Consider the following 14838-nt stretch of genomic DNA (forward strand, 5'->3'; position numbering starts at 1 on the left):
TAAACACACATATACGCGTATAAAAGTTGGACGGCACAAAGGAATATAAAAATAAAATAGATTACTCCTAACAGTACACTCACATTTCAGATCGCTTTAGCTTTCGCCCTTCTCTGAGGCCTTATTCATGTCAGACAAGATAAAGTCAATCAAATCTTGGCGAAAATAATTGTTTAATTAAGTAGGAAATTGAAACAGTTTTCGTCTCGGTTATTATAAAAAATTATCGTATTTTCCAAAACTTTCCGGTCGTTAGGTAATTTAAAAAGTAATAAAAATCCATCTTAGAAGTTAACAATTAACACAACTTTTCCTTTAATTGTGACTTTTTATGTCAAGTTGAATATCTGCATACCCTAATGCACTTTCGTCGCAGATGATATTTTTAAACCATATATTTACGCGGTACTCTTTCAGTACATTCCCTGTTCAGGGGAGGTGTTTTCTCCCGGTTCCAGGTGCATTTTTGAGGCCCTAGGTACCTCCTTCATAACACCTGTAAACGCCTTAACTATTTTATCTTCACAACCTGTGCCACAACTGTTTTTGTCTTCCACATTTCAAAAGCCTCCAATCCACGCCTATCCTCCTGCTTAAGTGGCCAATGTGTCCGCGCCCTAGATGACCACGCTCCATGTCAAAGTTTTGACGATCCTTTCAATTACATCCATACTCAACATCCATCGTCCATCATCCATCGTCCATCATCCATCGTCCATTGTCATCCAACTCCTCCTCCTCGTGAAAGCCTCTTTGCCTAGCGCAATATCTTCTTCTTACGTCCCTACTTTTTTGACCATTTTGAATCAGAACATCATTACTTATCAGTTCCACCGGTTCTAATTTATTAACTCCTGCTATAATACTTCACCTATCTGGAAAACCACATAATCTTTGTTTTATTCACATGCATTATTTATTCCATACATTTGGCCCTGATTTGTCAATGCACTCGGCAATGCTTGCAACCCCTTGGCTGCTTAATAAATTGGAGATTGTTCATCAGCAAACCTAACTGATTTTACGGATCCCGTCGAATTAAAATCCTGTATCCTGTTCTTCCCACAACACTCCTAATATAAGTTGGACAGACGGGGGATATGGAGTTAACAATATCAAAATTGTTAAGTTTCATTGAATAATTTGAAGATGACGGTTTTTCAATGCCATTCACTCCGTAAGATAATGGCGAGAAGGGAAGTTTGCCAATCGCCACCACTCCACCCACAGTCCTCCCGAGTATTGCCCCAATCGCTCTTCTATGCTCCTGCTTTGGTTCATTTCATTTCATATCAATAACCCACCACATGTATGCAGTATGTCGTGGACGAATTTCAACAGACACTGATCCTTTCTCCTTGAATGCCCTCAGCCGAAGCGTGCCCTATTTTAAATAACGATGGGCAGCATCGTGCACGTGTTCACAATTGCCCACCCTCCCTCCGACCCCTCACCTCTTCCCCCCCTTCCCCCTCCTCCTCCTCAACCCTCCCCTCAGACGAAGTACTCGAGAGTCGACGATGATGTAGCGAGCGAACACACACACAAACACATACCCCCCCTCCCTTCCCACTTTCTCTCCCTCTCATCCCCCCTTGCCACCCTCCTCCCGCCGCCCGAACACATCTCTCCCTCCCTTCGGCTCCCATCTCCCCGCGTTCGTTTCGGATCGCCGCCGCCTCCTCCGCGGGGACATTCCCTCCGAAGGCGCCCTTGATTCCCCCTCCGCCCTGCCAACGAGGAAAAAGTGGCTGTTTGCACGAGCGACGCGCTCGCGGAGAGCGGACTCGGCAGGAGGGGACCTCCTTAACGAGCAGCTCCGAAAGGCAGTGGCGCCTGCGAAACGTCGGCATTGGTGGGAAGAGGAAAGGGAGGGCGACGAATTCCGCCGCTGACTTCGGAGAGTCGGATGGGAGTCGATCCAATTTGTTGCGAGCCCGCAAGAGAGCATAATACCTCCCATGTGTGTGCGAGTGACATGAAACAATCCATCCGGCAGGTAAATATTGTTCGAAGCAAGAGCAAGAATATGAATTTTTCTCAAATAAGCGTTGCCCAACTGATTTCTTATTAAATTCCAGTCAAGAGGTTATTGTCACGAAGCCCTAGGCTAACATTCGCGAGTCGTGAAATGAGGGAATACAACAACACATATGCATCTCTATAATGCCCCTGAAAAGTGATGCTACGAACGACCCCAAATGACTTATTTCGACATAGATTTGATTCCTTAATGCACGGATATTCGCATCGCAACATGCACGAAAAGGTCACTAAAAAGTATTTTTGCTGCTGGCTGACGTATTGCAGCCTGGACTTTATTCCTATTTCGGATGTCATTGATTTTCCTGCTTGTGGAATTAGTTCAATCTTAAGGTCATGAATCAGTGTTTTCATAGTTTACCGGCATGGACAACTCTTGAATATTCGCGGGTAGAGCTCACATTTTGACTTCAGCAAACATTTCAAATTATCGTCCTCGTCGTGCTCCAAAAAAACCTAAAAACTACGACGATGGCCATATAAACACATTGCCAATATGGATGGATATTTTTTGTTATTCCTTTATTGATGTACCCTGCTTGTCTCCGTTAGGGTGCGGCAATATCTTATTGATGCTCGACATACTAATCCCCAAGGATGCCTCAATCACGCGATAAGTCAAATGGCGATCTTCCTTCACTAGTTCTTGCACAGCATCAATGTTTTCTGGCACAACAATTGATTTTGGACGACCTTCACGACTTTCGTTCCTGAGCGAACGGCGGCCATGATGGAATTCGTTATACCACTGTGGCAAAAGATTGGGATTTATCGCCAAAAGTGGAAGTAAGTTGATCGATCCACTCATGTCTTGATAATCCACGTCGAAAGTTGTAAAAATTCTTAAATTAAACTGCTTGCAAAGCTAGAAGCATATGGAATAGATAAAAACATCCGGGGTTGGATTAAACAGTCGGGTACAAAGAATAGTTATAGAAGGAGTTCAAGTGCAGTAGGAGTTACTTTAGATGTTCCCCAGGGAAGTGTTATCGGTCCTCTTTAATATATACTTTACGTTAGCGACATTGACTCCGCAGTCACCAGGAATATACGTTCGTTTGCCGACGATGCAGTGGTTCACCGTGATATCCGTGATCCTGAGGGCATATGAGCTTTGTAAGATGACCTTAATGCTGTACAACAATGGTGCGACAGTTGACAATCAGAATTAGAGTTAAAAAAAATTCTTAGTGATAAATTTTTGGAAAGAGAGTGATTCCCTCCCGAACATCTACTTCATCGGAATCACTGAAATGGTATATGTAGGCTCAATTAAATACCTAAGCTTTCCCATCACTCACGACTTCTTTTGGGGGGAGCACATATGGAGAATATGTGGACAAGCTAGCAAAAATTAGGATTTATCAGATGAGTACTATTTAGTTTCAGGGTTGAGCCTGATACATGAGGAGCCATAAACCTGCAGCGTACTCAAGATGGGGCCTAACTAGCGTGAAGTAACAAAGCTCTTTGACCCGTTAACTATAATAATAATATATATAATAATATATAATAATAATATATAACTATAATAATTCCCAATTCAAGAAGTTCTCTCGGGTTTCCCACCGGGTCAGGTTGCAGTACACCGACGTTTCGAAGGCTGTCTCTGCCATCGTCTTCAGGGTGAAGTTGACTTCCCTAATTTTGGAGCCCTTTTTATGAGGGACTTAACGGTAATTACTTAACACCCCCTGCCAAACACCCTTGCGGCGGATTTCGGGGTACTATATAGATGTAGATGTATTGGGTAAATGTGACGAAAAGATCAAAGAAAAATGTTTTCTGTCGTTGATTAGGCCTCACTTAGAATATACTGCATATGTATATGGGGATCGTCACGAAGTCGGATTAATTGCCGCATTGAATCACGTACAGCGTAAAGGGGTTAGATTTGTGAAATTCTGTGCTCATAAATCTAGTAATGTATCAAAAATATTAGAGAAGCTAGGCTGGGAATCACTCACGGAGCGAAGGTTGGATTACAGTTTAATCTATTGCATAAATTGGAAGGACGAATTTCTAGCTTTCTATATCAATACCGAAAGTCTTCTAATTGGAAGGACGAATTTCTCTTTGAAAGAATGAATTTAATATATTAGCCTTTTCCAACCTGCTATCTACTCTTTCATCTTTATCATTTTTGATTGAATTAACAGTTGACTTATTGCCTCGAACCTCTCTCAAGCGCGACCAAAATGTTTTTGTATTCTCTTTCAAACTTTCCGCTGACCTTTTCCCTTTGAATTCGCTTAACGTTTTCCAAATTTCATTCTTGGCATTCGCCCTAGATATCTTGTAATGATAACGGCTCTCAGTAGTTATGTTGATAGAATTATCATCCCTAATATTTTTCATATTGGCATTACATTGCCTTTGAAGTCGCAATTCTTTTCTAATATCCGTGTGATACCATTTAGGTTCCGTGTTATCTTTCGTACTTTCTTTTACTGGGAATCAACTTGCTGACTGCTGAGCGCGTGGTTTCAAGGAAGTGATTCTACATATCCTCAGTATTTCGTTGATTACTATCTTCATTAAAACTTGCAAGTTGATGCAGTAGCACGCATTTTAGGCAATTGCAGTCACCTTCTCATGTAAATTTTCCTTTTAAGGCTCTTATTTCAGCCCCATGAAGCGAAAACTAAGCATTTACTGCCTTGTGGATATTAATTCCTTCTTAAGTCTCCATAGTTACGACTTTCCCGGGTGCGCTTGTTGCTAACAAGACAAGAATATTAACGCCCATAGTAGATATAATGACTAGTTGATGCATGGAATTGAGCGTGAAAGAATTCAATATCGATTCGGTGATTTCTTTGTATTTACCTCCCGTTATAAAGCCATATTTGTAAGAGTCAATAGATGGGACATTGAAATCTTCACCGATTTTAACTTCGCGTTCATTGTATTGGGAAAAGAAACCTTTGATTTACTGATCTCATTCTAATATTGAACAATCTTAGTTACTTGGCGGCCTGTAAAATGCGCATTCATAAATTCATCTGGATTGCGGATTTTTTAAATGATGGATAAAGGGAGGAAGGAAGTACTCAGAGATGAAGGGAGACTTGGTGTGGCTGGATTCTGCTTTGTTAGTAGCCACAAAATATTTCTTTGGTAGTTGTGTCCATCAAAAATCATAAACGGTAGATTCCCATATGATAATAATAATTAATACAATGAAGCAAGATGGCGTTAGCAAACAGAAATAAAAAAAGGTCACTAACACGTCTTCCAACTATTCGGCTGAAAGATCACCTTCTTCTGGGGAAAGAAGGAACTCAGTTCTCTTATTAGATAGCTTACATTTTCTACATCTGCATCTAGGTCAATACCCTACGAGCAACCAAACAGGTGTGTGGCAGGGGGTGGAGCACCAGGAGGAAAGGGTAGGGAATAAGGGGGTTAGGGCTTTTCAAAGGGATGGGAAAAGGTGGGGGGAACCTGAAAAAAATATATATACACATTTATACACACACACATATATATATATATATATATATATATATATATATATATATATATATATATATATATACAGGGTCGCACCCAAAAGTGGTAGGACTGATTTTCTCTGAGGGATCTGCCTGGCACGGCAAGGTGGAGGGGGCTCTTAGCAACAGACCGACACCAACCTGTCACCTGCGGGCTGTCGTTGAGTGAGGACACCGTTTTTAGTGAAGCAATTTTTTTGATCGCGTCGAAAAACAAAATGAATCTGAATTTAGAGCAACGTTATTCCGTGACGTTTTGTGCGAAACTCGGGAAGACGGCTACTAAGACCCTCGATATTATCAAGCAGGCTATGGGGACATTGCCTTTAGCCATTTCACAGTATTTCAGAGGCACAAGTTGTTTAAAGAGGGTAGGGAGCTCGTTGAAGACGACCATGTCTCCGGACGGCCGTCGACGGCAGGAACCGACACGAATGTGGACAGAGTGAGGACACTGCTGAACACAGACCGACGCTTAACCAGTGCAAAAATTGCAGACCATTTGGGTCTGTCTGCATCCAACGTCCAACGCATTATTTCACAGGATTTGGCCATGCGCAAGGCGTGCGCCAAGATGGTGCCGAAAATTCTGCCATGGCGCGCTCGTCGTCAGACAGCTCCTGGCCAAATACGGCGTTGCCACGTTGCCGCACCCGCCTTATTCTCCCGATCTGGCACCACCGGACTTCTTCTTCTTCCACCTGATGAAAAGACAGCTCAAGGGACGACGTTTTGACTCGATAAAGGCCGTTCAAGAGGCTTCGACGAGGGTCATCAACAGCATCTCAAAAGAAAATTTCCAGCGGGCGTAGGGGGAATGGGAGCAACGTTATACTAAGTGTGTAGCAGCTCAAGGAGCATACTTTGAAGATTATTAAGTCGATGTAAGTATATTGTCAATAAAATTCTTGTAAAAAAATCAGTCCTACCACTTTTGGGTGCATCCCAGCATATCTATATATATATATATATATGTATATATATGTATATGTATATATATGTATATATATATATCTATGTATATATATATATGTATATGTATATATATATATATTTATATGTATATATATGTATATATATGTATATATATGTATATATATATATATATATATATATATATATATATATATATATATGTATATATATATATATATATATATATATATATATATATATATATATATATATAATTACACAATAAATTGAGGCGGGCAACAAATAAAGCAAAAGAAGCATGGTGGAAGACGCAGTGCGAGGATATGGAAAGTCTGCAGAGGAAGGGTGAAATTGGTGCCCTGTACAGCAAAGTTAAATCGTTATCAGGATGCAAGAAAGGAAGATCTATGCTAACAGTTAGAGGTAAGACGGGTAAGATAATAGTTTACACAGGAAAGATCCAAGAGAGATGGAAGGAATATATAGCAGAACTGTATAGTAAAGAACTTAGATCAACAGAGTTAGACATAGAAAAGGAACATGGGGAATATTGCTTAGGTCCAGGTATACTCGACGATGAGATAGGAAGGGCATTGAGGGAGATGAAACTAAATAAGGCCATGGGGGTGGATAACATTCCTGCGGAACTATTGAAATGTTTAGGCAAATGTGGACGGAAGAGGCTATATGGGCTGATCCGTAGTATTTATAAGGAGGGAATCTGGCCGGAAGACTTTGTGAGATCAGTTTTAGTTCCTATTCCGAAAAAGGTAAAGGCTACAGCATGTGAGGACTATAGGACAATAAGTTTTATATCCCACGCAGCTAAAGTTGTTCTTAGGATCATAAACAAAAGGATAGAGCGTAGGGCAAATGATTACTTAGGTGATGATCAGTTTGGGTTTAGGAAGGGGAGAGGTACGCGTGATTTGCACCTTATTTCCGCCATTGGTAAGCCAGAGGATTTTCACGCGATACCGTGATTATGTCAATGATTGCAAGGTTGGCGAGGGTTGGATTTCTGATTGAGTAAGAAATTTATTTATTTATCGACCTAAGAAATGAGAATATAAAAGAGCATACTCGAGTAATAAGGAGAATGAATCAGTCTTTAGACGCGGCGCTGCTTAAGGATGACCAACTAGACCGGAGGTGGCGAACCTATCTATGGCACACGGGTCTTAAGTGGCACGCAGGTATTTTGGAACGTAGAGCTGGGAGCTAAGGACAATTCCACGGTTATCACTCAATGGGTTGGCATGCAAATCAAGAGTGTAATTTCACAACGCACATTAATGTTGGCACTCAATCGCGAAAATGTTTACCATCCCTGCACAAGACGCTATCCCCGTTTTGTTTCGATTTCGCAGCTGCATGATTTTCCGAGGGAGTTGTAGGCGACGAAGGTGTGGTCACCTTCCCTTCAGATACGAAAGAACCACTCGCGATTCCTTCTACTCCCACGTTCATGACAACCAGTCGAATGGCATCGTTCGAAAGGATTGTCACATTGGCGTATGGTGGCGACCAATTAAATCCATACTTGGGGGTCACGTGGGAGATGCCAACGGGAGCCGGAAGTGAAGTGGACCCTGGGAATCCACAAGTAGTCGAATGCGAGCGACGTGCAGTGCTCGCGGAGCGCTGTTCAACTGCCAAGCAGCTGCACTGCGCCTGCGCGTGACCACGGCTACAGACGCGCCCAGTTGGGTGTTGCCGCTCAAAACTATACGAAGCTACCCAAAATATTACAAAAGCAGCATTCCTGTTACGCAAAAAGGAATGCCTTTTTTGGTTGGGAAACAACGGTTTGATAAAGTCAACTGTAGTTCGGCGAACACTTATCATAGTGCTGCATTGGGAAATAAAAAGTGCAACTATTATTACCACATAACCTTTATTTTGCACCATTGGCTTTTGTTGACCATTGACCGAATCAGATTTTGATGGAATACGGTTAACATTAATGCTACGTTAGGGTTTTCATTTTACGGCTTTGATTGAAATTAAGTCCAGAGGTACATAACTCATCCACGTCAACAATTCGTAGGATCAATAACTATTGTTGATGAAAATTAAGACTTATTTAAGTAAGAATGGCGTGATATATATACCCACATAGTCATATCATCCTCATGCTTGCAACTTCTTATGAATAACGAAGTTCGTGTCGCAAATCTATTCCCGGATAAATTAACTCGACGAAAATTTCAATACACGGTTTTTTAATAGAAGAAATATTTTTAGTATTCTAGTTTTATTTAATTTATTTCATTTATTAAAATATCGAAGACAAAATATGTTTATCGGCAAAAAAAGTGGTTTGGCTTAGTAAGGTTCAAATATTCACCAAGAATTGTTACTGCCATTTAGACTTCCTTCAGCTTTTGAACAACCTTCCTTTTCATGCTCCCCCACGCGCCCATTCTCATCCTTCGCCCCGCTTGCTTAACAAGAAAGTGATTAATTGCCTTTAATGGAGCGACCGAAACAGAAATGGCCCCCTCTGCTACCCAACCCCAGCAGGCGCTACATAGCTATTATTAGCTAAACGTTTTTTTTTTGCTTGTTGACACAGAAAAAGAGCTTCCCTAAAATTCCGCAATAAGAAATTAAATTGAAATGGGATATTAAAATGTTTCTAAAATGTAAATACGAACTTAAGTGCCTAAGCCGCTCTTTACGAAAAAATTTCTCTCATTGACACAGAAGGGAGACGTGGAAATATTGCAGAACTGTATGGAGATGGAGGGAGCGCTGATTTATAAATGTAGAAAGGTCAATGAAGTGTGAATACATTCATTCAATTAGTATTATTTAAATAAAAAGGGTGAGCTCCAAAAAAAATAAAGCAAGAGAATGTTAGAGTATTAATGATGGTCTATCTATTAAAAGTAAGTCTTGGTTGTTCACTAAATATATTAGGTATCTCATAAATACGTACGCATCATACAAATACAATTACCTCGTGTACTTTCTCGTTCACCATCTGCAATTCATCTTCAATTTTTTGTGAATTATACTTGCCTTTATTCCACACCCACAAAGTCAGTTATTTGCTCACAACAATATACGACTCCATTCTCTTTTGCAGCCTTTTCCAGATTTATCTAGTCAATCTACATTCTTCTCCTACCACATTTTAAGCTTCTTTGTTTTGATACAGGAATAGAATAATAATTTTGGCTAAATAACACACACACACACACACACACACACATATATATATATATATATATATATATATATATATATATATATATATATATATATATATATATATATTACTCTTATATATATATATATATATATATATATATATATATATATATATATATTACTCGAATATATATATATATATATATATTAGAGTAATTATAGGCGTTTTTCAGCATGTGAAAAGCATATTACTTTTCCGATGATTATTACGGTGTAATTTTCACCGTGTATAGTGAACGCCGTCGCAAGAATATAACCATGTACTACTCACTGTTCTATTAAGACGTGAATTATTTGTCTCTCCTGTGGTCAAGAGAGTTATCCTGAAATCGAATATCCCGATCGAGCCTCAACGAACTTCCGTTGTGTTAACCCACTAGTACAACGAGAGCGACGTGGTAGCTCAATGAGCAGTGGACTTTGGCCTACAGAACCGAGGGTCCGGGTTCGATTCATGTGGGTACCCATGGAAACTCAAACTTTCTCACAACTTTTTTTGTTTTCAGGGCCTATCAGAGATCTACCTGGGTAGGAGAAGGAGGGATATGTGAAGCCTTGATAATACTCTGCCACGCAAATGTCACTCGCCCTAGGATTTCCTACCGGGCGAAATCTAATCTCAACTATTAAAACAACATCAGGGTTGTTCACCATAATTTGTCAAAACGTCGCCGCCCGACGCAGCAATCTTCAAACTTTTCTCCCACCGGATGTGCTCTTGCGTAGACCAGATATTTAGTCATTTAATATGCATTATAGTACAGGACGTTGGATAAGCGATGCAAAGGGAGGAAAAGACGACGCCAGGCGTCCCCGACAGCCTTAACATGCATTTAGTATACGCTAGCACAAAATATCGGAAATTATGAATATTTAATGTTTCCACCTAATCATTCTGCTCCTTGAATTACAGGACAGTATTAATTTCTCCACAAACAAATTTCATTACGATTTCGGTTGACGTTGAGGTCAAAGTTCATAGTCTTGACCTATTCAGGGTATCAACCCTCGCAGGAACAGTTTGGAGTAAAAGGAAAAGAGAATATATATAAATGTGTGAGGAGGGAACCAGAATTGATTGGCGTGTGCTAAACACTTGCGAATAGTTTCAGGTTTATTCACCGCCTGTTTTTTAATGCGGGAGGTCTTCAAATTTTCCCATCGATTGAATACAACCGTCAATCTAGAACGGAATTCCCTCCAGTCGAAAATCCGTATTTCTAGGATCCTTTTCTTACTCAAATTTTCGTTATCACTCGATCATTTCAAGACGCAATGTTCTCGATTTCTTTCAGCGCCGCTTGCTCAACACCCTCCATTCTCATACGCTCCAGTCTCCCAATCTTACTCCCAATGCATCCTACGCGAATTTTTACTTCCCCTTTCAAATTTTCCAAAGCAATTTCCTCCCTTATCCTGCCATAGATCGCATCTTTTTGCTCGGTTTCCTCCCCGTACAGCCATCCCCCTCCTCTTTCCCACGCATCAACACGCAAATCCCAAAATCCGCCAATCTTATTACGCTCTTATTCTCGCTGTCCTATCATCTGTTGTGGGAACCGGCTCCATTATGAATCTTTTCTTCACATCTTTCCACAGTCCCCAAATCCGTACACTTGGTAACCCTCAAAATCCTCCTCCTTTGGACCATAGAGCACACTCTTGTTTAGACAAATTGCTGCCTAAACACGCGGATTTCCCAAAATGAACAAAAATTCTGGATTAAAAGTTACCTTGGTTTAAAATTCTCAAAAAATATATTATTTGATCCCTCTTAAGACCTTCAGACCTAGTCTCAGACGAAGGATATGTAATAAACTCAGAAATTTCTGCAATCACCACACTGACCGGGTTCGACTTTAATTAGCTTACTTTTAGCTCCCAGTATATAATATAATATAATATCTATCTCTACTTCTTCATTTCATAGAACTGACTTGTTTGCCATTTATTGAAAACGTTTGTTAATAGTATTTGGTAATAACAGATAGCCTTGCCTTACTCCAATCTAACCGCTGTCCAATCACGTTACATATTTAATAAATGCGGCAATAGGGAGAACCAAGCAACTACAAAGCTGTTTATTTTACAGCGATATCTTGCAAAATCAAATGAAACAAATAAATGCAAGCTATATAGTGTCATTTCTGTCATAAATATGTCATAAATACCGATAGGGGTTTTAGAGAAGCATATAATGCGAGCAACAAGACCAAAGGCCACTATTCCACAAGGTTCTTCACGAGAAATTAATTCACATACTAAGACATTGTGGTGTTAAGGAGAAGTGATAAATTGGTGATTGGAGACTTCTAATTGTTAAGACAATTAGTCTTCGATGGGTTCAGTCGAGGTTTGGTCGAGATGGAATCGATTTAAGCGTGAATAGGTCAAATACTTGGGCGTTACTCCGACATCAAACCATTCATGGTGTACTCATATCCGGAGAATAGGTGGGTTGGCCATATTAAGGCTCTTTTCATTGTACGGGTTTTAGGAAAATACAATAGAAAAGTCGAAGACGCTACCGCGCTCTACTTTGACCACATTTGAAATATGTGGAATGTGTTCGGAAACCATTGGCGAATAAGTGAATTAATGGATTGCAAAAGGTTAAAAAAAACCCTTAAGATTTGTAATAAAATGATACGAGAAGAGAGCAAACGTGGCGGTTATGTTGGAGAAATTAGTTGGAGAACCCCTTGAGCCACGTAGAGAGCAGGGAAGACTTACGTACTTCCAGAAAGACGTGAAATACCGCTGTTTTCCCGCGAGAAAATTATTCCGTGAAAGTAAATTCGACTACCGCGATAAATTAAGAGCAATAGAAACCACCATCGAGAGATTCAAGCACTACTTTCTTCGTGCGATACGCAATCGTAACATAATCGAAACCATAAGTCTGAAAAAATCAAATTTAAAGACTAAAATGTAAATTATTTCGACCAACGCACGCACTGGTTGCAAGATGTACACACATGCGTTTATGTGTGAAAGTGCTAGAGTGTATAATTTTTCGTATGTTAAATTAAAGATTATTAATATTTAGTTTTGATTTTAGTGAGAATTTAAAATCACATTCATATTTAATTATTTATCCATTGTCTCTTTGTAAATTTGTAATTTTGCCGTTACAAGTTCTATCCCACTTTACATTCGACTTTTCATGAGTCTTCTTTACCTTCAATTACCGTAATTATTTCTGTTTTCATTACTTTTGTACTGACCGTCCATGCCTTTCCGAAACTTAACACACAGATGTACTAGTTACATTCCCAACACTATCGCATTCATCTTTTCATGAATGGTCCAAAGGGTCATTACTCCTTCACAGTTTATAATGAACCTGATCCAAGTAGTGATTTATTTTTCATTTAGTCAATTTCTCAAGCAATCCTCAGCAATATTCACTGCAAGGAAATTTAAAATTATTTTGATGCTTGCTTTTACTCTGTTTTTAGAATGGCAACCACAAGAGAACGCATAGTATTTTGGCCTAACTACCAACTTTTTAATAGTATATAAGTGAAAAAGAAATTATTCCCTCTATTCCCCACAAACAAATTCTGCTGGAGCACTGCCAAATCCTGGTAGCTTTTTCATCTGCATTTCCCGATGTACATTCAAATTTCACTACTAAGTAGAGCTGTAACCATGGTTTTCCTATATCTCACTTCCTTTACTCTCAACGTACTATGTCTATTCATCTCTAAACAAAGTATCGTCGCGTATGATTTTTACCTCCTCTTCCAGATCCATTGAAACCTTTTTCCCCCAATGCCTCTGTCATTGCATTTTTCATTTATATGATTCTTCCTCCTTTTTATACTGAAATTCCTCCTGGTCCAGAATTATTTCATATCTTAGCGTTATTCGTTTGACCTCATTTCTTCTCTTATTTCATATCTCAACCGAGTGTTTTACTTGCGCGTATATGTATGTCCAAAAGTCAAGTTGACACTTTTCCGAACAAATCATCATTCTTCCCACTCACTTGATTTTAATGCTTTCCCTTTATTATCCTCCAATTGGTTGCTCTGGCAGTTTCTCACTATTTTTAAAAATCTTTCCATTATTACGATATCCATTGTCTGACACTAAAATATTTTGGGATTTTTACTATACTTCAATAAAGCGTCTGCATCCCAATTTTGTAGATTCACGTCCCTTCCTATTCCTTTCATTAGAATTAAATGATGATTGAAATCATTAGCCAATTGAAGAAAAACATGCCGATGGATGAAGCTGGCACCATTTCTTCTTCCAAAAGACATCAATATTAAGGAGTTCTTTGAAAAATGAAAATTAGAAACCAAATCCGTAATAATGTAATACTCAAAATACATTAACTTTAAACTGGACACCGTTTCGTCCTTCCCTAACAAGTAATCTTTAAAATATTCCATTAAGTTTTCCAAATCTGCCAGTGAATAGAACGAGAAATAAAAATATACAATTCATTTCACACTTTTAGAAGCATTTCATTTGCGACAATATCAGTTGCAAACCATGTTCAAGTCTTTCTTATATTTTGTGGTAAATTTATTTCGCTGGAAATTCCGTACTTTTTTCACTCTGGCAGTAACGTTTGCAGTGCCCTTTTCTGCCCCTTCACACGAAAGTCCAACCTATATATTTCGTTTTCCAATTAGAAATGTAAGTCACTGAAATCTTGGATAAAAAGGAGTGGGATTTTTAAGTTTATGTAGTTCATTAATGAGGTGAAACATGACAAAAACAAATAGGAATATGGGATAATCTAAACAAGATCTCTGGAATTAATGAAAGCGTTGAAAGCTGAAGGCGGAATGTGTGTCCCTGAATATGAAGTCCAAGACATCATTTTGGAACGCGGAAACGAATTCCAACAGCATTGACAGAGAATTTTACTCTCGCAATGCAAATGCATTGCGAGGCCCAAATACGAACTGGAGGTCAAACGAGAATTGCTGACCTTCCATGAGAAAATGAAAGGAATACTCACAATATAAAAGATACTTCCTCCGGCCGTTAATTTAAATGGAAATTATCGAGAGATGAAAAAATTTCTGAAGAATTAAGTTAGAATAAATCTCCTTTTTCTTTATTCCAACATCTACAGTTTGGGAAAGTGTGGTATTCATAATTAAATACCACAGTGCAT

Source organism: Hetaerina americana, unplaced genomic scaffold (assembly GCF_022747635.1).
Source record: "Hetaerina americana unplaced genomic scaffold, ioHetAmer1.1.p SCAF_6, whole genome shotgun sequence".
NCBI lineage: Eukaryota > Metazoa > Arthropoda > Insecta > Odonata > Calopterygidae > Hetaerina > Hetaerina americana.